At 48.1% G+C, this 25,383-nt stretch overlaps 1 protein-coding gene across 5 annotated transcripts in view; it reads right to left on the bottom strand.

The window, feature by feature from the left end:
• Positions 1-25,383, bottom strand: part of tenm2 (teneurin transmembrane protein 2) — a 1,259,968-nt gene that overhangs the window by 338,024 nt on the left and 896,561 nt on the right. The window lies entirely within an intron of this gene.

Here is a 25,383-nt window from a genome sequence, read left to right as displayed (position 1 = left end):
GTGCCTGCCTTCTCCCCATATCCCTTGACTCCACTAGTCCCCAGAGCTCTATCTAACTCTCTCTTAAAACCATCCAGTGACTTGGCCTCCACTGCCCTCTGTGGCAGGGAACTCCACAAATTCACAACTCTCTGGGTGAAAAAGTTTTTGCTCACCTCAGTCTTAAATGACCTCCCCTTTATTCTAAGACTGTGGCCCCTGGTTCTGGACTCGCCCAACATTGGGAACATTTTTCCTGCATCTAGCTTGTCCAGTCCTTTTATTCATAAGACATTCATAAGACAGAATTGGGTCACTAAGCCCATTGAGTCTACTCCGCCATTCAATCGCGGCTGATCTATCTTTCCCTCTCAACCCCATTCTCCTGCCTTCTCCCCGTAACCCACGACACCCTTGCCAATCAAGAACCTCTGCTTTAAAAATACCCGATGACTTGGACTCCACAGCCGTCCACGACTGTGAATTCTACAGATTCACCGCCCTCTGGCTAAAGAAATGCAGATGGTAAGTTGCCGTGTGAAATAACATCACGTTCCTCAGGCATAGAGTCATACAGCCCCTTCTGCCCAACTTGCCCATGCCGACCAAGATGCCCCGTCCAGTCCCACCTGCCCATGTTTGGCTCATGCCCCTCTGGAACCTTCCTATCCAAGTACTTGTCCAAATGTCCTTTAAATGTTTTGATAAATCTTTTTCTCAATTGATCTGCTTGCTTGCGTGTGAGACAGATGGAGCATTAGATGCAGTTTTCAACAATCCATACCACACCTGGCAATTGCTTTGTGCAGGATATTGATGGGAACATCTTTTTTTACAAACCATTGTTTCAAACCACCTTGGATATTGATGGCCAATGTTCTTCCCAATACACCAATACCAATATACCTAGAATCAATAGTTCCAAGATGTGGGTTCTCAGCTCCCAATTATCAGTTATTAATTTGTTGTTTTAAAAAATATATATTATCTATATTCCAGACTCTTGTTCTATCTTTGATCGAACTTTACTGGAACTTTATCTTGCACTAAACATTTTACAAAATGTTAAATGGTCAGCTCGACATAGACTACAAGACCTACACCAAACCCAAACCAATTAGGAGCAGACGAGGGCATTCGATCCAATTTGTGATCCCAGCTACAAAGACAGATGTGTACAGCAATTCGTTCTTCCCCCGCACAATTAAAGCATGGAATAATCTCCACCCAACTATAGTTACCCAACCAGATGCAACTACATTTAAAGTAGCTCTTTCTTCCCAATAACCCTTTCTGGCTTAATAACCCTTCACCACCTCCAGTTTAAATTCCATTTGGAATATTTTGGAGGACCAAGAAACCAAGAACCAAGAAAACGTTATTCCCTTCATCATGTATCTGTCCACTGTGGACGGCTCGATTGTAATCATGCATAGTCTTTCTGCTGGATGGTTAGCACGCAACAAAAGCTTTTCGCTGTACCTCAGTACACGTGACAATAAAGTCAACTCAACTATGATTGAAGGAGGGTCTCAACCCGAGACGTCACGCATTCCTTCAGTCCAGAGATGCTGCCTGTCCCGCTGAGTTAAACCCCTGTCCCACGGTACGAGTTCATTCCAAGAGCTCTCCCCGGGTTTGCCCTGATTCGAACGCGGAGATTTACGGTAATGGCCACTCGTCGGTACTCGGGTCTCTCGTGGACATTTTTCAACATGTTGAAAAATCTTCACGAGTCTTCCCGTGCTAACCTGCCGTAAGCGAGTCTTCCCGAGTACCTGCCGTTAGCGTTACGAGCCGCTAAGAGACGTCCCCGAGCTCCGACGTACCCGCTACGTTCATTCTCCATGCTTTCCACGAGTTTGATATTTTTTAAAACTCGGGAGAGCTCTTGGAATGAACTCGTACCCGTGGGACAGGGATATTAACTCCAGCATTCTGTGTCTGCCTGCAACTGTGTGCATTGCGTTTATGGGCCTGTTAGTTTGCTGCATGTAAGAATTTCATCGTTCCATTGTCAATACCTTGTACCTTGTACCTTCTGAAGAGTCCACCAGGGACTATACTGGAAGTTGGACAATTTTATACCGGACAATTTTTAAATTTATTCCAAGCCAATTAACCTACAAACCTGTACGTCTTTGGAATGTGGGAGGGAACCGAAGATCTCGGAGTAAACCCACGCAGGTCACGGGGAGAACGTACAAACTCCCTACAGACGGCACCCGTAGTCGGGATCGAACCCGGGTCTCCGGCCCTGCATTTCGCTGTAAGGCAGCAACTCTACCGCTGCGCCACCGTTAACTTGGCACTCTTGATTCAGAGTGGCTCCAGCGGACCCAGAATGCCCTTGGCTACTCTCTGAAGTGTCCAACACTCACAGGTGAGTTGTGGAGGTGGACACTTGTAAATTATTTGACTGTGAGAGCGGGGGGGGGGGGGGGGGGGGGGGGGGGGGGAGGGAGGGGGGGTCGTAAAAACTGAATCCAATAGATCTCTCCACAATCAATCAGTTTAAACAGTAGACAGAGAACAAAAATGGGAAGCACACCTAATTTCTTCCCAAATGTAAATCATATATCTGTAAATGTAAATCAATTATATGGACCCTGTAGAAAATCATGAGAGGGATCAGGTAAACACACAGAGTAGCAGAATGGAGAACCAGAGGATATAGGTATAAGGCGATGGGGAGATAGAATTAAGAGGATCCTGAGGGGAATCTTTTATTTACACAAAGGGTGGTGGGTGTATGGAACGAGCTGCCAGAGGAGGTAGTTGAGGCAGGGACTATCACAACATTTAAGAAATATTTGGACAGGTACATGGATAGGACAGGTGCAGAGTGATATGGGCCAAACGCAGGCAGGTGGGACTAGTGTAGATGGGGCATGTTGGTCGGAGGTTTTTTTGGTTAGGGCCTTTACCACACTGTAGCCTTTACCACCATGGCTCTGACTTTAACTGGCAATTTCAACGATTCAAGTCATTCTTACTGAAGGGGCAATCAGAGCCTCAGTGCTGGAGTAACTCAGCAGGTCAGGCAACATCTGTGGAGAACATGGATAGGTGACGTTTCACAGAGTGCTGGAGTAACTCAGCGGGTCAGGCAGCATCTGTGGAGAACATGGATAGGTGACGTTTCACAGAGTGCTGGAGTAACTCAGCGGGTCAGGCAGCATCTGTGGAGAACATGGATAGGTGATGTTTCACAGAGTGCTGGAGTAACTCAGCAGGTCAGGCAGCATCTCTGGGGGAAAAAGGATGAGTTACATTTCAGGCTGGGACTGTTCTTCCAAATTCTTTATAATCAGAGCCTCATCTTCTCTGCACACTATTTCAAAATGGTGACCCTGACACAGCAAAGGACGAAGATCAGTAAAAGGAAGTTAATAAACATTCATTGATTCTTGGGTCTCTGGGGAAGAAATAACAAAAGTTATATTAATGCAATTTATGTGAGCCTTTTAAGCAAATGTTTTTCTGCAAACAATTTATATGCAAATATAAAATTTTGTGCAGTTCAGGTTCTTGAGCCTGTTTGCGAATATAAATATTCCAATAAAGATATTTATTTGAAAAATGTGCCAGTGTTAAAGGCATTTTATTCTGGTCAAGGGACACAAGGGCTGCTATGATTTGATTGTTGACCATTTCTTTCTTAATGCCCGTTCGAGTTGAGATTTCCCAGGGGCATGCGTTGTGATCTGTCTTCCCTGTGTGTACATGGCTCTGTGGCAAATTCTCAGGGTCCAATAGTCACTATGTCTTGGCAAGAAGCCATGTGGCCTACAGAGTTCATGGCAACACTCTGTGGAGCAATGCACAGATACTCTAGACGCTGGTGTAAAGGGCTTGTCCCACTTGGGCGTCATTTGCGTGTCATTTACGCGCCACGACGTTCGACGCGGGCGTTGTGACGCTCACGTGATGAGCGCATGGTGCGTCACGACGCTCGGGTCTTGCGTCGTAATGTGTGAATGAGTAAAGGGCTTGTCCCACGGGTGTCATTTGCGCATCTCGCAGATGGCTCACGAAGATTTTCTACATCCCAAAATCCTGGGTCGCCGCGTGGATTTCGGGATGTACAAAATCTTTGCGTGCCATCTGCGTGACGCGCAAATGACGCCCAAATGGGACAGGCCCTTTACTCAGTGGGACAGGCAGCATCAACGGAGAAAAAGAAGATGTCTCCGCAGATGCTGCCAGACCCGCCGAGTTACTCCAGCACTTTGTGTCTACCTTTGGTATAAACCAGCATCTTCAGTTCCTTGTTTCAACCTGTACATCCAGTTAGTTTAGTCTAGAGATAGAGCACGGAAACAGGCCCTTTGGCCCACCGAGTCCGCACCGACCAGCGATCCCCGCACGTTAATACTGTCCCATACTACTCAACACACACCAATTAACCTACAAAACCTGCACGTCTTTGGAGTGTGGGAGGAAATCGGTGAAAACCCACGCAGGTCACGGGGAGAACGCCTTCTGAACCTTCTGTATTTGTAGTCGGCAGGGCAGTACTCTGCATATCGCCAACTTGGATGTGTTGTGCCCCTTAAAACTGTCTAGTGAAGGTGATTTGACTATATTGGTGTCTAGTTTATTCCATTCCCTTACGGAACAATATAGTCGAGTCACCTTCACTCCGTACAGACAGTCGGGATGGAACCCGCGGGATGGAACCCGCGGTCTCTGGCGCCGTGAGGTAGCGACTCTACCGCTGCCCCAACCGCTTTGCTCCATCACAAAATGTATCTCACATGTTCATCCAATTTCATTGAGATCGTCCCAGCTTCCACCACTCTCACCGGCAGATGACCATGCCATCAGTGCTTGCAGTTTGGTTTCATTTGTTAGTTTAGACAATAGACAATAGGTGCAGGAGTAGGCCATTCGGCCCTTCGAGCCAGCACCGCCATTCAATGTGATCATGGCTGATCACCCACAATCAGTACCCCGTTCCTGCCTTCTCCCCATGTCCCCTGACTCGGCTATCTTTAAGAGCCCTATCTAGCTCTCTTTTGAAAGCATCCAGAGAACCGGCCTCCACCGCCCTCTGAGGCAGAGAATTCCACAGACTCACAACCCTCTGTGTGAAAAAGTGTTTCCTCGTCTATTACCATCGCGTGTACCGAGGTAATGCGATCCTCCCTGTTCAATTCATTTTATTTTCTCCTTCAGTTCTCCATCAACTCGATCTGTCGATCTTCCAGATTTTCCCGATTTTAAATCGAGAGAATGTGCACAGGTTTTGAGCAAAAGCAAATAAAAGGGTGATTTCAGCAAAGAAGATTTTATGGCCTAACTCCCATGTTCACGAACAAAACGTTAAGTTAACAGCTTCAAATGGTTACAGTGACTAAGGCTATCAATCTCAATCTGAAAGCTGCTGTTGCCATCGTGAGACATGCAACCATTGTCAGGATTTGCCACCACTCTGTAATGACAAATAGCCAGTTTCTCTTCAACAATCTTTAACAACTGCCTACTTGGCTGGATTGCTGAAGATGGTCTCCGTTTCTCTAACTGATGGACACAAAGTGCCGGAGTAACTCAGCGGGTCAGGCAGCATCTCTGGAGATAACGAATAGATGACGTTTCAGGTCACAACCCTTTTAGTTTAGAGATACAGCGCGGAAACAGGCCCTTCGGCCCACCGAGTCCGCGCCTACCAGCGATCCCCGCACATTAACACTATCCTACACACGCTAGGGACAATTTACATTCATACCAAGCCAATTACCCTGCAAACCTGCACGTCTTTGGAGTGTGGGAGGAAACCGGAGATCACGGAGAAAACCCACGCAGGTCACGGGGAGAACGTACAAACTCCGTAGACAGGATCGAACCCGGGTCTCTGCCGCTGTGAGGCAGCAACTCTACCACTTCGCCACCGTTGAAAATGATCTCTGCTTCTCGAACAGATAGACAAAGTGCTGGAGTAACTCAGCGGGTCAGGCAGCATCTGTGGAGAACATGGATAGGTGACGTTTCACAGAGTGCTGGAGTAACTCAGCGGGTGCGGCAGCATCTATGGAGCGAAGGACTTTGGCAACGTTTCGGGCCGAAAACCCTTCTTCACATGGAATTTAAATGGAATCAAGAAACAACTAGTAATAACAATGACAACTCATTTCAAAGACACACGCCATTATTACCATTCATCATCAAGGGAGGAAAATCTTTTGAATTGAAGTGAATTTGAGGATACAGCATGGCAACAGGCCCTTCGGCCCAATGAGCGCGCCAGTCACCCATTCACACTGGTTCTATGTTATCTTCTACGCTGCCTAAGTTGCCTTCTACGCCCGAACCTCCAGACTCAGGAACAGCTTCATTCCCAGAGCTATAGCGGCTCTGAACCGGCCCTGCTGAGTGCCCCCCACCCCCCCTGGACTGTCTCCCTCGGATGGTCACGTCGCACAGACACATCTGCACTTTAGTCTGTTTGAACTGTTTTGACTATTTTACTAATTTTGTTAGCCCTTGCTGTCTCCACCCCTTCCTTAGCCCTCGAGCTGTCTCCTCCCATCCCCCAGCCCTCGGGCTCCTCCTCCTCCCTTTTTCCTTCCTTCTCCCCGCCACCCCCTATCAGTCTGAAGAAGGGTCTCGGCCCGAAACGTTGCCTATTTCCTTCGCTCCATAGATGCTGCTGCACCCGCTGAGTTTCTCCAGCATTTTTGTGTACCTACTGACAATTTTACTGGTGTAATGTTCTTTTTACAAACCATGTTCTCGGGGTATCTAAATCTAAATTTTATTAGTTATTTAAGTTAATTGTCGTTGTGCTTATGTGCAATGACAATAAAAGATATTATTATTATTATTATTATTATATTATCCCACTTTCTCATCCACTCCCTACACACCAGGGGGGCAATTTACAGAGGGGCCGATTAACTTACAAACCCGCACGTCTTTGGGATTTGGGAGGAAACTGGAGCGCCCGGAGGAAACCCACGCGGTCACAGGGAGAACGCGCAAACTCCACACAAACAGGACCCGAGGTCAGGATCGAACCTGGGACTCTGGCGCTGTGAGGCAGCAGCTCTGATAACTGTGCCACAGCAATGCCACTCACTACAACTATCTTTCCCCCTGCTCCTTTTGTGTACTCTGGCCTGTCCGAGATGAGGCATCTTCTGTTATCTGTTTGTGCTGTCAGTAAGGTTACTGACATGCAAACTATCCTGATGCTCCTCAGGCATAGAGACATAAAGAAGAGACTCGACCCGAATCGTCGCCCACTCCTTCTCTCCAGAGATTCTGGCTGTCCCGCTGAGTTACTCCGGCTTTTTGTGCCTCTCTACAGAGTCATACAACACGGAAACAGACCCTTCGGCCCAACTTGCCCATGCTGTCCAAAATACCCATCTACACTAGTCCCACCTGCCCATATCCCTCTAAACCCTTCCTGTTCACTAATCTGTCCAAATGTCTTTTAAAATGTTGTTACCGTACCTGCCTCAACTACCTCATCCGGCAGCTCGTTCCACTAACCCACCACCCTCTGAGTGAAGAGGTTGCTGTTCAGGTTCCTGGTCAATCATTTCTCCCCCTCCCCCTCCCCCCCCCCCCCCCCCCCCCATCTTAAACCTTGGCACACATTTACTAATTGAATTTTCCAACCATTTAGACCATTTAGGATTTCCGGCTGGAAGTGTGTTTGCACAGTGGAGTAATTAGATCCATGAATGTCTGCGTTTATTTTGTTTACAAGTCCCATGGCTGTGATTCATCTTGTCTTGATGTCTCCCCTTCAATACTGGAGCAGGGTGGAACTTCCTGCCATGCTCCTGCTTTGAATCACTCACGGAACTCAACTAATAATAACTAAAGGGCCTGTCCCACGAGCATGCGACCTGCATGCGGCAAGCGCGACCAAACCGGAAGCAGGGGCCGCGCGGAGGTCGAGTGAGTGACGTGAAGTTCGAGCGAAGTCCGCGGGAAGTTCGCGCGTGACGTACGGCGTCGAGACGCTGCGCATGCCCGTCGAGGCGGTGCGTACGGTGTCGAGGCGGCTGCGGGCCGGCAGACCGTTGCCACGCGGAATTTTTTAACACGGTCATTTTTTCGGAGCCCCGCGCGATGTCGGGACCAGCTCCGCACAACTCCATACGGCTCCGGCGATCGATGTGGGACCCGCCCCGCGAGGTCGTACGGCTCAAGCGTCCACGTTAGTTCGCGCTTGCCGCATGGAGTCGCATGCTGGTGGGACCGGCCCTTAAGGGAAGCTGTTCAAGAAGGAACTACAGATGCTGGAAAATCGAAGGTAGACAAAATTGCTGGGGAAACTCAGCGGGTGCAGCAGCATCTATGGAGTCTGAAGTCTGAAGAAGGGTTTCAGCCCGAAACGTTGCCTATTTCCTTCGCTCCATAGATGCTGCCGCACCCGCTGAGTTTCTCCAGCACTTTTGTCTAACTAAGGGAAGATTATACTGCACCTCAATGCATGCTCGCTTCACAGTGGGATTTTCAGCTGAACGGCCAGGCTGACAAAGAGACCACATTGGGATGGCACGGACGGAACTGCCAACATCCCTGGAGACCTCCTCACCAACTTCTCCAGTCAATATGGTGTCCTTGAGACTCTTGAAAGGCGCCCATAAATAAAATGTATTATTATTATTATTAATATAATATCCCTGTCCCACAGTACGAGTTCATTCCAAGAGCTCTCCCGAGTTTAAAACAAATCAAACTCGTGGTAAGCACGGAGAATGAACGTAGCGGGTACGTCGGAGCTCGGCGACGTCACTTAGCGGCGCGTAACGCTAACGGCAGGTACTCGGGAAGACTCGCTAACGGCAGGTAAGCACGGGAGGACTCGTGAAGATTTTTCAACACGATGAAAACTGTCCACGAGAGCCCCGAGTACCGACGAGCGGCCATTACCGTAAATCTCCGAGTTCGAATCAGGGCAAACTCGGGAGAGCTCTTGGAATGAACTCGTACCGTGGGACAGGGGATTAACATCCTTTGAAAATGTCAGAGTGAGGCTGATCTAGAGTTTCCCTTGTCCCGAACCAGTCTGAATAAGGGTCTCAACCCTGAAACGTCACCCATTCCTTCTCTCCAGAGATGCTGCCTGTCCCGCTGAGTTACTCCAGCATTTTATGTCTATCTTTGGTTAAAACCAGCATCTGCAGTTCCTTCGTACACAAAACGCCCTTGTTCCTGCCTTCCTTATTTGGATACAGAAATAATCACTAAAAGTGTAAAATATATTTTAACGGCCCGATTCTGTTATTTTCAGGGTGAATTGCAAAAGCATCAAGAGATCTCTAGTTGCTAGTAAGAGAAAGCTTCCAAAGATATAGTGAAAAGGAACTGCATGCGCTGGCTTATACCACAGATGGACACAAAATGCTGGAGGAACTCAGCTGGTCAGGCAGCATCTCTGGAGAAAATGAATATGTGATGTTTGGGACCCTTTTTCAGAGAACACTTAGCACAAAGCAATAGACAATAGACAATAGACAATAGGTGCAGGAGTAGGCCACTCGGCCCATCGAGCCAGCACCGCCATTCAATGTGATCATGGCTGATCATCCCCAATCAGTACCCCGTTCCTGCCTTCTCCCCATATCCCCTGACTCCGCTATCTTTAAGAGTCCTATCTGGCTCTCTCTTAAAAGTATCCAGAGAACCCGCCTCCACCGCCCTCTGAGGCAGAGAATTCCACAGACTCACCAGTCTCTGTGAGAAAAAGTGTTTCCTCGTCTACGTTCTAAATGGCTTACCCCTAAATTCTTAAACTGTGGCCCCTGGTTCTGGACTCCCCCAACATCGGGAACATGTTTCCTGCCCCTAGCGCGTCCAAACCCTTAACAATCTTATAGCACAGTGATCGTGTGCTCTCAATGATTTCTCCTTGGAAGAGTCTTGGCGTTTCTAAACCAGATTTAGTAAAGGGTGCTGGGTGAATGGAACGAGCTGCCAGAGGAGGTAGTTGAGGCAGGTACCATAACAACATTTAAATGACATTAGGACAAGTACATGGATAGGACCGTACATGGATAGTTTTGTGGGCTATGGGCCCTTTTTGCAGGCAGATGGGACTAGCGTGGATTGGCATCTTGACCGGCATGGACAAGATGGGCCGAAGGATCTGTTTCCATGCTGCATGAGTCTAAACCAGTTTTGGTCTCCTAATCTGAGAAAAGACATTCTTGCCATAGAGGGAGTACAGAGAAGGTTCACCAGACTGATTCCTGGGATGTCAGGACTTTCATATGAAGAAAGACTGGATAGACTCGGCTTGTACTCGCTAGAATTTAGAAGATTGAGGGGGGATCTTATAGAAACTTACAAAATTCTTAAGGGGTTGGACAGGCTAGATGCAGGAAGATTGTTCCCGATGTTGGGGAAGTCCAGAACAAGGGGTCACAGTTTAAGGATAAGGGGGAAATCTTTTCGGACCGAGATGAGAAAAACATTTTTCACACAGAGAGTGGTGAATCTGTGGAAATCTCTGCCACAGAAGGTAGTTGAGGCCAGTTCATTGGCTATATTTAAGAGGGAGTTAGATGTGGCCCTTGTGGCTAAAGGGATCAGAGGGTATGGAGAGAAGGCAGGTACAGGATACTGAGTTGGATGATCAGCCATGATCATATTGAATGGCGGTGCAGGCTCGAAGGGCCGAATGGCCTCTACTCCTGCACCTATTTTCTATGTTTCTATGTTTCTATGTAAACCAGAATGGAAAAGCTGCCAAGACTACCCGTGACTTACAACAGGCTTCTCCAAACCACAAACTGCATACAATGAAGGCAGACACAAAAAGCTGGAGTAACTCAGCGGGACAGGCAGCATCTCTGGAGAGAAGGAATGGGTGGCGTTTTGGGGGCGAGAATGAGTCAAGTAGGGGGTTAGCCATTAATAGTTCAGAGGAACAGAACCTCAAAACTTGAGTCAGGAAGTTAAATTGTAATTCACATTAAAATCTATTTTAAAAAAAGCATTGTCTTTATTTTGTGGCCCTCAGCAGTGGTAACGATTCATCACCGCGTTCAAATCTGCGCGGACAGGATAGCTGGCCTCTCAGTGTCGATTGGCTTACTTTCCCCAGACGGAGAATGATGAACGACATTAATTAAGGTACAAAGGAAAGGTGGAGAAGCCGGGAAGAATGAACGGGAAATTAGGGCGTAAAGTCTTGGAAGAATGTGCTCGCTCATTATGTCCATGTCCTTTGTCGAAAAGTACTACACCAGGCGGCACGATGGGGCGGTGGTAGAGTCGCTGCCTCACAACGCCAGAGACCCGGGTTCGATCCTGACTACGGGCGCTGTCTGTACAGAATTTGCACGTTCTCCCCGTGGGTTTTCTCCGGGTGCTCCGGTTTCCTCCCACACTCCAAGGACGTACGGGTTTGTAGGTTAATTGCCTTCTGTACGTTTTCCCCGTGACCCGCGTGGGTTTTCTCCGGGTGCTCCGGACTCCTCCCACACTCCAAGGACGTACAGGTTTGTAGGTTAATTGTCTTCTGTAAATTGTCCTGAGTGTGTAGCGTTAATCGCTGGTCGGTGCGGACTGGTCGGGCCGAAGGGCCTGTTTCCGTGCTGTATCTCTAAACTGAACTAAATTAAAATTCCCCAAAAAATGTGCTGGTTTGTAGGTCAATTGGCTTCTGTAAACTGTCCCTAGTCCCTGGAACAGAGCGGAGATTGGAGGGCCGCTGTATGTCTGAACAAATAAGTGTGAGGCTGGTTTCACTCTCGAGAAGTTGCAAGTTTTAACAATCTATTCGTTTGCAACCTCTGGAAACCACCGGAGTCAAAGGCAGAACTACCCTCCTCACCTGGTTCAGTTGCATTCTCCAAGCTTGTACTGTGAGGAAACCTTAGCAAACACAACTGATGTGAGTTGTTTCAGAAGGAACTGCAGATGCTGGACAATCGAAGGTAGACAAAAAATGCTGGAGAAACTCAGCGGGTGAGGCAGCATCTATGGAGCGAAGGAAATAGGCAACGTTTCGGGCCGAAACCCAAAGGAAATAGGCAACGTTTCGGGTCGAAACCCGGAAGGGTTTCGGCCCGAAACGTTGCCTATTTCCTTCGCTCCATAGATGCTGCCTCACCCACTGAGTTTCTCCAGCATTTTGTGTCTACAACTGATGCAAGGCCATGTTGACTTGATCCTTCTGACAGCTTATGCATCTTGCTAAATCTGTCTCTCAACAATTAGGCCGAGCCACGCGGCTACACGGTTTGCATCCCTGCCTGTTTACAGCCGCTAATACTTCACAAAATGCAATCTGGTTTCCAATCATCAGTCAGTCGGCCTCTCGTCTCTTCCCTTTCACAAAACAACAAAATTAAACCAGCACAAGACAAGAAATGTCGTAAATCATCTCTCATCGCCAACGGAAGATGGAAAATTACAAGGTTAATCCCCGGGATGGCGGGACTGTCATATGCTGAGAGAATGGAGCGGCTGGGCTTGTACACTCTGGAGTTTAGAAGGATGAGAGGGCATCTCATTGAAACATATAAGATTGTTAAGGGTTTGGACACGCTACAGGCAGGAAACATGTTCCCGATGTTGGGGGGAGTCCAGAACCAGGGGCCACAGTTTAAGAATAAGGGGTAGGCCATTTAGAACGGAGACGGGGAAACACTTTTTCTCACAGATAGTTGTGAGCCCCCCACCGGGGGCTTTGACTCTGACATTGGGAGGGGAATGGGGAGAGCAGGGGAGAGATAAGTTTTTATGCCTTCCATCACAGCGAGGAGGAGATGCGCTGCGATGGATGTCTATGTAAATTGTGTTGTGTCTTGGGTCTTTTTTTCTTGCGTGTATGACTGCAGAAACAACATTTCATTTGAGCCTCTATGAGGTTCAAGTGACAAATAAATTGTATGGTGTATTGTGTGTATTGTGTGAGTCTGTGGAATTCTCTGTCTCAGAGGGCGGTGGAGGCCGGTTCTCTGGATGCTTTCAAGAGAGAGCTAGATAGGGCTCTTAAAAATAGCGGAGTCAGGGGATATGGGGAGAAGGCAGGAACGGGGTACTGATTGGGGATGATCAGCCATGATCACATTGAATGGCGGCGCAGGCTCGAAGGGCCAAATGGCCTACTCCTGCACCTATTGTCTATTGTCTAGTGGAAGCAAGAGCATCTATTTTCTTTCTGCAATCATTGTTTCTTATCGAGTATCTGTACCAGGGCCTCTGAGAGGGAATTTTATCAGTGGGTACAAACTTTATTTCGGGGCCCCCTTCCCTTCTCCACTAGTCATCCTGTTTTTATCCACTATGGTTTTATGCCATGAGCTGTCGCCTGTAAGGCAAAAAGGGGTAAGGGAGATGAGAGAGGGGTGGAATGGAGCGCTCTGTTGATTTTCTGCATTTGAGGCCTTATGCTCCTATACTCCTTCCACTATGTTTTCTATGTTTTTTATGTTTCTATGATAAATATAAATAAAATATAATGATCAGAAAGAAGAAAGCACATTTGTTTATGCCTCAATACAGATAAAAGCCCTGCCCCACTGTACGAGTTCATTCAAGAGCTCTCCCGAGTTTAAAAAAAATCTATCTCGTAGCAGCACGTAGAATGTACGTAGCGGGTACGTCAGAGCTCGGGGACGTCTCTTAGCGGCTTGTAACGCTAACGGCAGGTACTTGGGAAACGCGGTAAGCTCGTGAAGACTCGTGAAGATTTTTCAACATGTTGAACAATGTCCACGACAGCCCCGAGTACCTACGAGTGGCCATTACCGTAAATCTCCGAGTTCGAATCAGGGCAAACTCGGAAGAACTCTTGGAATGAACTCGTACCGTGGGACAGGGCTTTCAGGAGAAAGAATTCACATTGAAACATCCTTTAATATTTCAATGCAGATATGATCATCAGAAGACATAATTATTAGTAAAAAGTAAAAGAAGATAGTTAGTATTTACTTTAAATAAAGAGCTTTCCTGACCTTTTTTGTGAAAAATTTCGAATCACAGCATGAAAATGTATTGTTCTGGCAATGTTTGATTTAGCCTGGCCAAATCCACAAGACGTTCCTGAGACATTGTCGACCTTAAATAATTCTTAATCAGCTTGAGTAAATGACCTCTCTGCAGAAGCCACCGTTGCTGGAATTGTTAATAACACGGAATCTCCCATTCTGAATTATGTTTACACATTGTGTTGTGCTGCAGCAAGTAAGAATGTCATTGTTCTATCTGGGACACATGACAATAAAACCCTCTTGATTCTTGACAAGTATTCTTAAGCTAACACAAACATTTGGAAACAGGTCATTGGATACTGAGTTGGATGATCAGCCATGATCATATTGAATGGCGGTGCAGGCTCGAAGGGCCGAATGGCCTACTCCTGCACCTGTTTTCTATGTTTCCATGTCATCAACTCTGTACTCTGTTAACAAGTTCAGCAGATCGAATGGTTTTAACTGTGCATTTACAAAATTCACCCTCCCACTAACACACCCACTCACACACACCCTCACACACACCCTCACACACACCCACACACACACTCACACACACATTCACACCCACTCACACAACCACACACACACCCACACACATCCACACACATCCACACACCCACACACACACTCACACACACACATTCACACCCACTCACACACACACACACACACACACATACTCACCCACACCCATACCCACACACACACACCCACACACACACATACCCACCCACACACACACACACACACAAACCCACCCACACACACACACACACACACACACACACACACACACACACACACACACACACCCACACACACACACCCACACACACACATACCCACCCACACACACACACACACCCCAATCACCAACACCCACACACACCACACACCACACACACACCCCCACACACACACACCCACACACACACACACACACACACACCCACTCACTCACACACACACACCCACACACACCCACACACACACACACACACACTCACACCCACTCACTCACACACCCACTCACATACATCCACACCCACAGACAAGCCCACACACACTGACGCCCACACACACACCCACTCACACACACACATTCACACCCACTGACACACCCACACCCGGGCCCGGACGACTGAAACAGCTGCAGTTGTCGACTCTCACCACCCCCCCGGGTGGGGCCACCGCGTCCACTGTAGCCGGTACCTTCACTGTCTCCGCGGGCGGGGCCACCGATGCTGCTGCCCGTATCTCTACTCCAGCCCCCCCCACCCCCGCCCCCACGGGCCTCCACCAGCGACTCCGCCCGCCGACCCACCCTCGCCTCGCCACCGGCCACCAGCGTCCAGAGCCGTCACCTCACCACAGCTCCCGGCCCACAACCTCCACCATGCGGACAACGCGTGGTCTGTCTCTGCTGGGCCCTAGTGCTCCCCCCCCACCCCCACAATCTCCTACACGGTAGATCCATCAGTTATGATGGGTCTCCCCCTTCCCCCTCTTTTAATCAGGTTACCCCGAACACAGGCACGGAAATCGCTATCAAAACACGCAGGGAGGACAATTTCTTGGTGGCCGCATACACGTGAAGCTTCGGCCGTGGGCCCTGTGGACGGTAACATCGGGAGCTGACCTGGTTGGTGACCGACTGCGAACTCCAGCAACAGCAGCTTGGTCCGCCCTGAATCGTGGGGCTTGAATCGGCCGGTTCACGGGGCCTTTAATCGCCCGGCGGGGACTTCAACATCGGGAGCCTCGATCGCCTCGACGCAGCGGTTTGATTTTAAGCCGCGCTGGGCGATGAAAGGCCCCGCGAACTGGCCGATTCAGCGGCTGATAAAGTCCGGGTTACAAAACATGGGGGGGGGGGACCGTCCCCCACCTCTCAACGCATGGGGGGTACGTGTGTCCCCCCCGCCCCTCCCCCCAGGATTTCCGCCCATGCCCGACCACACACCCGCCAGTTAAAATTCCCCTCTTTATTATGGATGACAATTTCTACGAATTACGATATATAAAACTATGTCGGCTCACACAAAATGGGAATGCTAGTCTTCACAAAATATATGCAAACATTTTCTGAGATTTCAGGACATTCCTGGCCCCCCTCCTTTGGTTCCCGGGCCCCCTTCTGGCCCCCCTGCACCCCCCCCTCTCATAGGCCCTGATCCGTACACTGTAAGCGGCTCGATTGTAATCATGTATTGTCTTTCCGCTGACTGGTTAGCACGTAACAAAAAGCTTTTCACTGTACCTCGGTACACGTGACAATAAACTAAACTGAAATTGTTCAAAGAGAAGTCTTTTCAAGCAGGCAGTTGTTTCAGAATCAGAATCAGAATCAGAATCAGATTTTATTCGCCAAGTATGTTTCGCAACATACGAGGAATTTCACTGGCCAGGTCAGTCCTACAATTTAAATTAAAACATTACAAATCCAACATGCGTTTTTATTATTTTATGTCTATGTTTTAATGTAGTTTTTGTTATTTTTGTTGGGGTATGTGTGTGGGGGGGTGGGGGTGGTGTGGGGGGGTTGGGGGTAACTTTTAAATCTCTCCCTGCACGGGAGACCCGACCTTTTCTTTGTCGGGTCTCCGTTGTCGTTGGGGCTGCAACGAGGAGCGGCCTCCAACAGGAAGACCGGGGGCTCTGGTACCGACTACTCACCTCACCGTCGCGGAGCTGGCCGAGTCCAGAGCGGGTGGAGCTGTGGTGGACGCTGCTGCGACCCGACCCCCGGAGATTCGGTGGCTGCAACTGCGGGTTTGGCGGACGGCACCGGGAGCCCGCGGGACCCTGGAGGGAGACCGCTTTTCAGGGCTCCCGCAGCGGCGACTTCTCCCGCCCGAGTTGCGGGGTTGAAGAGCTCCTGGAGCGGGGCCTTACAGCACTGCCCCGCGCGGCTTGGAATGGCCGCGGGTCTCTGCGAGCGCACGCCGGGGGCTCTAACACCAAGAACCCGGTGCGCGACCTTGCATCACCCGGCGTGGCTTAAATGGCCACGGGACAATCGCCATCGCCCGCCGGGGGTTTTGACTTTGACTCTGACATCGGGGGGGGGGGGGGGGGGGGGAGTGCAGTGGAGAGAGAAGTTTTTTTGGCCTTCCATCACAGCAATGTGATGGATGTTTATGTAAATTATGTTGTGTCTTGGGTCTATTTGTTTGTAATGTATGGCTGCAGAAACGGCATTTCGTTTGGACCTCAAGGGGTCCAAATGACAATAAATTGAATTGTATTGTATTGTATTGTATTGTATGATCATTCTACCACAATTAGAGAACAGTGCTGAACTACCATCTACCTCTTTGATGTCCCTCCTACTATCTTTGACTGGACTTTGCTGGCTTTACCTTGCACTAAACGTTATTCCCTTATCTTGTATCTGTACACTGTGAATGGACGATTGTAATCATGTATTGGCTTTCCGCTGACTGGTTAGCGCGCAGCAAAAAGCTTTTGACTGTACCTCGGTACACGTGACAATGAACTAAACTGAACTGAGCAAATTGTGAACTTTCATAATTGCAATTGTGAAAAAGATACATGTTCTAGATGCGCTGGGGACACATCCTCAGTGATGTGGCCTCAGGGTCATCGGGTGTATGGGGTCTCACAACATCAGACACCCTCGCCCAGGCGACCCAGCCGGGGTTGATCAGGTCACAACATGCGCCCCAGCAGCAACAGCCCACGGATCAGCCATCTTAGTAACCACTCTGCAGGGGTTGGGAGACTCTAGTGCGTGGAGGGACTGGGCTCTGTGGGGTGAGTCCTGGCCGGGCTCCTCCTGCATCTCACCAGGTTCAAGGCCCGTGCGTGCGCAGCACCTCTTTCTCCTTCTCCGAGCATTTCATTCTCGCCTGATGGAACTTTAGGCCACGGTGGTTCATTAGGCCTTTGCGTAGCTTTATTGGGCGTCTTTTTGAATCATTCCATATTCAAATAGAAGGGGAGCAGGTTGAAACTCAGGCTAGGGTGCTTAGTCTAAATAAGGGGGATTATGAAGGTATGAGGACTGAGCTGATCAAAGTTGACTGGGATAGCAGACTCAAGAATAAGACGGTACATGAGCAGTGGTGTACGTTTAAGGATCTACTGTATAACCTTCAAGAAAAATTTATTCCTATGAAGAAAAAAAGGGGTAAGGGTAAGAACAGTCAGCCATGGCTCAGTAAAACTATAAAGGATAGTATTCGGCTGAAGGCAAGGGCATATAAGGTAGCCAGAGATAGTGGGAGGGTAGAGGATTGGGAAGCATTTAAAGGTCAGCAAAAAATAACTAAGAGATTAATTAAGACGGGGAAAATAGACTATGAAAGGAATTTAGCGAACAACATAAAAACTAATAGTAAGAGTTTTTATAGCTATATAAAAAGGAAAAGGGTGGCTAAGGTGAACGTTGGTCCATTGGAGGGTGAGACTGGAGAGTTGTTGGTGGGGAACATGGAAATGGCAAAGGCATTAAACGAGTATTTTGTATCAGTCTTCACCATAGAAGACACAAAAAATATTCCAACGCTGGATAAACAGGGGGCGGTAGGAATGGAGGAGCTAAATACTATTAAGATCACCAAGGAGGTGGTATTAGGGAAATTAATGAGACTGAAGGAGGATAAATCCCCTGGGCCTGATGGATTACATCCAAGGGTCTTGAGGGAGATAGCGGTGGGGATTGTGGATGCATTGGTGATAATTTTCCAAAACTCCCTGGAGGCAGGAACGGTCCCAGTGGATTGGAAAATGGCCAATGTAACACCTATATTTAAAAAAGGAAGTAAACAGAAGGCGGGTAACTATAGACCGGTTAGTCTAACATCGGTGGTGGGTAAAATGTTAGAGACAATTATTAAAGAAACACTAACGGGGCACTTGGATAAACATGACTTCATCGGACAGAACCAGCATGGTTTTGTGAAGGGGAAGTCCTGTTTAACGAATCTGCTCGAATTCTTTGAGGAAGTAACAACCCGGGTGGATAAAGGGGAACCGGTGGATGTGGTATACTTGGACTTCCAAAAGGCTTTTGACAAGGTGCCACATAAGAGACTATTGCTAAAAATAAAAAATTATGGGATTGGGGGTAATATATTAGCATGGGTAGAGGATTGGCTAACAAATAGGAAGCAGAGAGTGGGGATAAATGGTTCATACTCGGGATGGCAACCGGTAACTAGCGGGGTTCCGCAAGGGTCGGTGCTGGGACCCCAGTTGTTCACAATTTATATAAATGATTTGGAGGAGGGAACCAAGTGTAATATATCAAAATTTGCGGACGATACAAAAATGGGAGGAAAAGTAGGGGATGAGGAGGATAGGAAGAGTCTGCAAAAGGATATAGATAAGCTAGGTGAGTGGGCAACAACTTGGCAGATGAAATTTAATACTAATAAATGTGAAGTCATTCACTTTGGGAAAAAAAATGATAGGGCAAGTTATTTTCTAAATGAGGAGGAGCTGCGTTGTAATGCAACGCAAAGGGATCTAGGGGTAGTAGTACATGAATCACTAAAAGTTAGTATGCAGGTGCAGCAAGCAATCAGGAAGGCCAATGGAGTTTTGGCCTTTATTGCTAGGGGGATTGAGTATAAAAACACGGAGGTCTTGCTGCAGCTGTACACAGTATTAGTGAGACCACATTTGGAATACTGTGTACAGTTCTGGGGTCCATACTTAAGAAAGGATGTACTAGCCCTGGAGGCAGTGCAGCGAAGGTTTACAAGATTAATTCCTGCAATGAGGGGATTGACATATGAGGAAAGGTTAAGTAGGCTGGAACTCTACTCTTTGGAGTTTAGAAGAATGAGAGGCGATCTCATTGAAACATATAAGATCGTGAGGGGCCTTGATCGGGTGGATGCACCGAGGATGTTCCCAATGATCGGGGAAACTAGAACTAGGGGACATAGTTGCAGAATAAGGGGGGGTTCTTTAAAACTGAGATGAGGAAGAACTTCTTCACCCAGAGGGTGGTTAATTTATGGAATTCACTGCCCCAGGGAGCAGTGGAAGCAGAAACGTTAAATATATTTAAGTCTAAAATAGATGGTTTTTTAGCTGCCAAGGGGATAAGGGGCTACGGGGAGAGGGCAGGGATATGGACCTAGGTATGGTTAGTATAGTAAGACCTGAGTGATCTCCTGGACAAGTGTCGATCGCCTGGATTGGGGTCGGAGAGGAATTTCCCGGATTTTTTTCCCGAATTGGACCTGGGTTTTTATCCGTTTTTTTGCCTCCCCCAGGAGATCACGCGGTTCTTGGGGTGGAGAGGGGTGATAGCGGTATAAAGGGGAGGGTAGTGTCTTGTGTTCTGTGTCTTGTGTCTACTGTTTGTGGGTAAGGGTGTCTGTTTAGTGTTCAGCCATGAGCGAATGGCGGTGCGGGCTCGACGGACCTGGTGGTCTACTCTCGCACCTACTTTCTATGTTTCTATGTTTCTATGACACAGACTGGGGCGCTAACCCAGCCTCTCCCGGGTGCCGTCAACTGTCTCTCCAGTAGTCACCAAACTATTCTTGGTTGTCACCCAGTCTATTCCTATTTGCCACTGGCAGAGCCAGACTTCAGTGTGACAAAAAACTTGTCCATCTCACAAGGAAAAATAATGACCGGGCTATTCATATCGTCAGCGTTAAAATCCTCTGTCGACACAAGGAGTAAAGGAAGAGAGAAGGAAAGATATTGCAAAGAGGGAAATATCATCAACCTTCATTTTAGCCGTGCAATCAAAGAGCAAGGTTCTGGCCGACTTTGTTACTGAATGTGAAGTGAGTTTTCAGTCTGCAAACCTTTCCCCTTTCCCCATCATCGTGACTTGCACCCTGGCGCTCGTTCCAATTAACTTCACCCAGTGCAAGCTGCTGACAGTCTCATTATTCACCGGCAGGAATACTCTTCAGAGGAAATTGAAAGGAACTCTGACATCTTTGTGAAGTCCGCACATAACATGGTATCTAATGAGTAGACATCCGCGTTTAATGTGAACTTCAAACGGTGCAGCCTTCACAGTCAGAATCACTGATTTTAAATTTGATCAACAAGATATGAGGCGTCACGATGGCGCAGCGGTTGAGCGGCTGCCTCGAGACGCGGGTTCGATCCCGACTAGGGGTGCTTGGCTGTACGTTCTCCCCGTGACCTGCGTGGGTTTTCTCAGAGTTCTTCGGATTCCTCCCACACTCTAAAAATCTACAGGTATGTTGGTGGACAATAACGCTGGACTTTCTCCAGCATTTCTGTCTACCTTCGAGCCAGCACCGCCATTCAATGTGATCATGGCTGATCATTCCCGATCAGTACCCCGTTCCTGCCTTCTCACCATATCCCCTGACTCCACTATCTTTAAGAGCCCTATCTAGCTCTCTCTTGAAAGTATCCAGAGAACCGGCCTCCACCGCCCTCTGAGGCAGAGAATTCCACAGACTCACAACTCTCTGGATGAAAAAGTGTTTCCTCGTCTCTGTTCTAAATGGCTTACCCCTTATTCTTAAACTGTGGCCCCTGGTTCTGGACTCCCCCCAACATCGGGAACATGTTTCCTGCCTCTAGCGTGTCCAAACCCTTAACAATCTTATATGTTTCAATGAGATACCCTCTCATCCTTCTAAACTTCAGAGTGTACAAGCCCAGCCGCTCCATTCGATCAACATATGACAGTCCCGCCATCCCGGGAATTAACTTTGTAAACCTACGCTGCACTCCCTCAGTAGCAAGAATGTGGGAGTCGGGATGGTTGTTGTATTTTCATTGATAAGATCAGCTTCAGAAAACCAGCATGTGGGAGAGTGGATGGGAGAGGGAGAGAAATGAGAGGGACTGCTGTGAGGTTTTACAATGGCAAATACCAGGAGAATTCATTGAACAAAGTTGAACGTGACTCAGCATGGCTCCTTGATGACAAGATACACACAAAATGCTGGCGTAACTCAGCGGGACAGGCAGCATCTCTGGAGATAAGGAATGGGCGACGTTTCGGGTCGAGACGCTTCTTCAGACTGATGTCATGGGAGGGGGCGGGACAGAGATAGAATGTGGTCGGAGACAGTAAGACCAAAGATCCTACAGCGAGCAAGATGGTCCACTCGACGAAAAAGACATAGTACGGTCGTGGGCAGATTCACGGGTAATTTTCGGCCCCATTTCCGTAACCGGCTTCCGTCCCCGCACCAAAGATCCCGTAGCGGAGCAAAGATACTAGCGCGGAGACGGAAGCCGGTTACGGAAACATCCTCGTAAAAATACAAGTTATTTGAGAAAAATCTTCTCCTCGTTTTCAGAATTATAATTTATTAACACAAACTGTTCCCCCGCAACGTTGATTACACTGCGAGTCGGGTCGGGTCGGGTCGGGTCGCTCCATTGCGTACTACAGGTCAGCCCATTGCATTTAGAAGGAGTGGTCTATCTTGCTCCACTATAGGATCTTTGAGTGAGATTGGTTGGAGAACTTTTTTTTTTTTCTTTTTTCTTTATTTATATAGCACATTTTTAGTCAACTTGCATTGACCCCAAAGTGCTGCACATAATTACATCCACACACACAGGCAAAGGTGGGTGAAGTGTCTTGCCCAAGGACACACACAGGCAAAGGTGGGTGAAGTGTCTTGCCCAAGGACACAACGACAGTATGCACTCCAAGCGGGATTCGAACCAGCTACCTTCCGGTTGCCAGCCGAACACTTAGCCCATTGTGCCATCTGTCGTCCCGACTGGGAAGGGGGATGGGATGGAGAGAGAGGGAAAGCAAGGGCTACTTGAAGTTAGAGAAGTCAATGTTCATACCGCTGGGGTGTAAGCTGCCCAAGCTAAATATGAGGTGCAGTTCCTCCAATTTGCGCTGGGCCTCACTCTGACAATGGAGGAGGCCCAGGACAGAAAGATCGGTGTGGGAATGGGAGGGGGAGTTGAAGTCTTTCTTGATATTAAGAGCAAGGAGAAAAAAAGAGGTTGTGTCACACAAATCCCGACCGCTGCTGGAAGTGGATTTGGTCGAAGACTAATTTGACCCGGGAAGATTGGGTGCAGAGAAGGTTTACGAGGGCGTTGCCAGGAAGGTGGAATGTATTGACACAGGCGGCTGTGGAGGCAAAGGCATTGGGTATTTTTAAGGCGGAGATTGTCAGGTTCTCGATTGGGAAGGGAGTCAAAGATGACGGGGAGACGGCAGGAGAATTGGAGTTGAGCGGGAAAAATAGATCAGCCGTGATTGAATGGTGGAGTAGACTAGACGGGCTGAATGGCCCAACTCTGCTACTTTGAATTATGGCTCACAAAGAGAACACCGTCTCACGTTGAGTTGAGTGTAGTTTATTGTCACGTGTACCGAGGTACAGTGAAAAGCTTTTGTTGCTTTTGTGAATCTGGAATTGGTCAGGTCAACTCGAGAGGTCGGACAACATTTCACCCCAGAACCTGAGGAAGTGTCCCAAATGGACAAGATTCTGTTTCACTTTCCGCAGAGGCTGACGGACCTACGGAATGCTTCCACCGTTTTCTGTTATTGTTTCATAGAATTTTGGATGATCAGCCATGATCACATTGAATGGCAGTGCAGAGTCGAAGGGCCAAATGGCCTACTCCTGCACCTATTGTCTATGTTTCTATGAAACATAGGAAATAAGCGCAGGAGTAGGCCATTCGGACCTTCGCCTATTCCAGATGATCATGGCTGATCATAGAAACATAGAAAATAGGTGCAGGAGTAGGCCATTCGGCCCTTCGAGCCTGCACCGCCATTCAATATGATCATGGCTGATCATCCAACTCAGTATCCTGTACCTGCCTTCTCTCCATACCCCCTGATCCCTTTAGCCACAAGGGCCACATCTAACTCCCTCTTAAATACAGCCAATGAACTGTGGCCTCAACTACCTTCTGTGGCAGAGAATTCCACAGATTCACCACTCTCTGTGTAAAAAATGTTTTTCTCATCTCGGTCCTAAAAGACTTCCCTCTTATCCTTAAACTGTGACCCCTTGTTCTGGACTTCCCCAACATCGGGAATAATCTTCCTGCATCCAGCCTGTCCAACCGCTTAAGAATGTTGTACGTTTCTATAAGATCCCCCGTCAATCTTCTAAATTCTAGCGTGTATCATCCAAAATCAGTACCCCGTTCCTGCTTTTTCCCCCCATATCCCTTGATTCCTTTAGCCCCAAGAGCTAAATCTAACTCTCTCTTGAAAACATCCAGTGAATTGGCCTCCACTGCCTTCAGTGGCAGAGAATTCCACAGATTCACAACTCTCTGGGTGAAGAAGCTTTTCCTCATCTCAGTCCAAAATGGCCGACCCCGTATGCTTAAACTGTGTGCGACCCTTGGTTCTGGACTCCCCCAACATCGGGGAACATTTCCCCTGCATCTAGCCCGCCCGATGCTTCACATTTCAAACATCGACACTTTTCGGTTTTCTCTCAGAGATTACAGGCACAGCCTGCTCGATCTCACGTCGAATGGTCCCGTCATCCCAGGAGCCAGTCCTGGTAAATTTTCACTGCGAGCCCTCTGTAGAAGACGTGTCCATTTTTTTCAGTTAAATATTTGAGGATTTGACGAAAGGCAAGCAACCGGAATGACACGGATTAATCGGAAGGTTCCAGCGTAAATTGAGAAGACGTCAGCTTGTGTCAAACTAAGATAATGAATATCTGGACAAATTACAGATCAGAAGTTAGTGGGTAATATCTACCTGGCATTTGGACAGACACTTGACAGTATCCCACATCACCACTGACTTGTAATATATACACGGGGCAAGCATGTCAGATTATGAAACAACGGGTCGATTAAATATGCTTCAGCCTTCTTTCCAGGGGTGAGTGACTATAGACCTGCGCGGGAACGTATGACTCCCCCCAGCTTCCGTTTGGTTCAGTTTAGTTTTGAGATACAGCGCGGAATGTTGGCAGGAACCAGAGCATCCAGGGAAACCCAGAAGGAACTGGTGGAGGTGAAGGAAGGAACTGCAGATGCTGGTGTAACACCGAAGATAGACACCGAGGTTAGACAGCGGGACAGGAAGCATCTCTGGAGAGAAGGAATGGGCGATGTTTCGGGTCGAGACCCTTCTTCTGAGTCTGAAGGAGGGTCTCGACCTGAAACATCGCCCATTCGGGGCAAGACCCTTCTTCAAACTCTGAAGAAGGTTCTCAACCTGAAACGTCGCCCATTCCTTCTCTCCAGAGATAAAATGGTACCGCTGTACACAGGTAACTCTGTACACAGGTACATTGATATACAGGTACATTTGTACACAGGTAACTCTGTAGACAGGTACATCAATACACAGGTAACTCTGTAGACAGGTACCTCTGTACACAGGTAACTGTAGACAGGTACATCAATACACAGGTAACTCTGTAGACAGGTACCTCTGTACACAGGTAACTCTGTAGATAGGTACATTGATATACAGGTACATTGATACACAGGTAACTCTGTAGAC

This window comes from Amblyraja radiata, chromosome 11 (genome assembly GCF_010909765.2).
Source record: "Amblyraja radiata isolate CabotCenter1 chromosome 11, sAmbRad1.1.pri, whole genome shotgun sequence".
Taxonomy (NCBI): domain Eukaryota; kingdom Metazoa; phylum Chordata; class Chondrichthyes; order Rajiformes; family Rajidae; genus Amblyraja; species Amblyraja radiata.
Note: the sequence above shows the minus strand (reverse complement) of the source record. Positions and strands in the feature narration are given on the sequence as shown.